The 2,890-nt window shown below is 46.2% G+C and overlaps 1 pseudogene; it reads right to left on the bottom strand.

The window, feature by feature from the left end:
- Positions 1-400: 400 nt before the first annotated feature.
- LOC129678205 (40S ribosomal protein S18-like) lies at positions 401-910 on the bottom strand (annotated as a pseudogene).
- Between the last annotated feature and the right edge of the window lie 1,980 nt (positions 911-2,890).

Below are 2,890 nucleotides of genomic sequence, written 5' to 3'. Positions count from 1 at the left end.
GGAGGTGTCCAGTTCCCAAAATTTTTAGTCAATTTTTTATTGCCAGTGTGATAGTGAACAAACTCCTAACCACTAAGCTATCTCACTTGACCCAAGTCCCCACATCAGACGACTCAGGCCCATGACAGCCTGTAACTCCAGCTCCAGGGATTCTGACACTCTCTTCTGGCTTCTGGGAACACCAGCACATATGTGGTGCACAAGAACTGATACAGGCACTCACATACCCGTATATAAAAATAGCACATCTTAAAAAAAAAAAAAAAAAAAAAAAAAAAAGGTGGGGCTTTTTAAAGAGATGATCAAACCTTGAGGCAGGGTTCTCATGAATAGAATTAATGGCCTGATGAAAGAGGTCAGAGGAAGCTGCTGGGTTTTTTGTTTTGTTTTGTTTTGTTTGTTTGTTTGTTTTAGGTTTATAAACTATTTATTAACAGCAAAGGCCCAGAGACTCATTTCTTCTTGGACACGCCCACAGTGCGGCCCCAGCGGCCGGTGGTCTTGGTGTGCTGACCTCGGACACGAAGGCCCCAGAAGTGGCGCAGGCCCCTGTGGGCTCGAATCTTCTTGAGCCGCTCCAGGTCTCCACGCAGCTTGTTATCTAGACCGTTGGCCAGAACCTGGCTGTACTTCCCGTCCTTCACATCCTTCTGTCTGTTCAAGAACCAGTCTGGAATCTTGTAGTGCCGAGGGTTCTGCATGATGGTGATCACAGCTCCACCTCGTCCTCCGTGAGCTCTCCAGCCCTCTTGGTGAGGTCAATGTCTGCTTTCCTCAGCACCACATGGGCGTATCTGCGCCCCACACCCTTAATGGCAGTGATGGCAAAGGCTATCTTCCGCCGCCCATCGATGTTGGTGTTGAGTACTCGCAAAATGTGCTGGAACTTCTAGGGGATCACTAAAGACATGACGGTGGCACAAGCGGCAGCGTGAAGGCCTCCTGTGGAAGAGCGAAGCTGCTGGTTTTTTCCACCACAGGATGACAGCAAAAGGCAGCATCTATGAAGCGGAGAGCAAGCCCTTCATGGGCACCCAATCTGCTGGGGCCTTGAAGAACTTCCCAGCCTCATGAACTGTGATAAATTAATTTCTTTTGATAAATTACCTCATCTACATTCTTTTTAACAAAAAAGAATGGACCGACAGAAACACTGATAAGTATCAAAGGACATCATCAACCAAATTTAAAAAGTAAATGGAAAAATGCAACAAATATTTAAAGATATATGACTCAAAGTGTATTGGTCAGGGTTTTCTAGGGGAACAGAGCTGATACATGAATTACATGAATATGAGAGAGAGAGGAGAGAGAGAGGTGTACCGGCTGTAGTTCAGCTAGTCCAACAATGGCTATCTACCAACGGTAAATCCAAGAATCCAGTAGTTGTCCTACTGAGACAGTAGTGGCTGTCTCAGTTGGTCTTCACTACATACTTGAATCCAGAAGTAGGTTCTAATGCCAGTGAAGGAATGGACTTGCCAGCAAGATCAAGCAAGCAAAGAGCAAAAGCTTTCTTCCATGTCCTTTATATAGGCTGCCAGCAGAAGATGTGGCCCAGATTAAAGACGATCTTCCCACTTCAAATGATTTAATTAAGAAAAACCCCTCAAGAAGAAAGGGTGTAGGAGCCAGAGGGGTCAAGGATACCACAAGAAAATGGCCCACGGAATCAACTAACCAGAGCTCATAGGGGCTCACAGAGACTGAACCAACAACCAGGGAACCTGTATAGGTCTGACATAGGTCCTCTGCATATATGATATGGTTGTGCAACTTGCTGCTTTTGTGAGACTCCTAACAGTGGGATCAGGGGCTGTCTCTGACTCTGTTACACTTTTTTAGGACCCTGTTCCTCCTACTGGGCTGTCTCATCCAGCCTTAATAGGAGGGGCTGTACCTCGTCTTATTGTAATTTGATGCGCCATGTTTGGTTGATATCCCTGGGAGGCCTGCTCTTTTCTGAAGGGAAACAGAGGAGGAGTGGATCTGGGAGAGAGAGGAGGTGGTATGGAGAGATGAGGAGAGGGAAACTGGTCAGGATGTAATATATGGGAGGAGAATAAAGCAAAAAGAAAAAGCCCTCACAGGTGTACCCAGCTGCATGAGTTTTAGTTAGTACCAGATGTAGTCAAGCTGACAACCAAGAATAACCACCATACAGGATCAACTCTTTTATAAAGGCTTGATATAGTTCTAGTGAGGAAGAAGAAAAAGAGAAGAGGAGGAGGAGAAGGTGGAGGAGATGGAGGAGAAGGAGGTAGAGAAGGAGAAGATAGAGAAGGAGAAGAAGGAGGAAGAAGAGGAGGAGAATTCCAATAGAAAAGCGGCCAAAGGACCTGAACAGGCTCTTCACAGAAGAGGCAAAAAGAGATGACAAACACACAAAAATACTAGATACCACCGATTTTGGAAATTAAAATAAGGAAATATATAAACCTACCAAGACACGCTCCCTCCTCTTTGTTATTGTGAGGCTATGTGTGTGGGGTGCATGTGTGTGGACGTGTGTGTGGAGGCTGGAAGTCAAGCTGGAATGTCATTCCTCAGGTGCCCTCCACACCTTGGGTTTTGTTTTTGGTTTGGTTTTGTTTTTGGTCTGTATTGTTTTTGAGCCAGTCTCTAATCATCCTGGGCTTCATTGATTCGGCTTGGGCTGGCTGTCCAGTGAGCCCCAGGGATCTGCCTCTCTCTGACGGTATTATGCCTCACCATGCCTAGCTTTTTCCTCTGGACTTTGGAGCTCAAACTCAGGTCCTCACACTGCAAGGCATATGCTGTTTCACGGAATTTGTCCTCTCCCTAACTCCCTATCCTTCACTTCTTCCCAGGCTTACCCTCACTCTGAGGGAAACCTGGCCAGGAGTGATGGAAAGAGGGTACATACCAC

The sequence above is a fragment of the Psammomys obesus genome, unplaced genomic scaffold (genome assembly GCF_907164565.1).
Source record: "Psammomys obesus unplaced genomic scaffold, mPsaObe1.curated_primary_1811, whole genome shotgun sequence".
NCBI classification, from domain to species: domain Eukaryota; kingdom Metazoa; phylum Chordata; class Mammalia; order Rodentia; family Muridae; genus Psammomys; species Psammomys obesus.
This window is presented reverse-complemented; position numbering and strand designations above follow the sequence as displayed.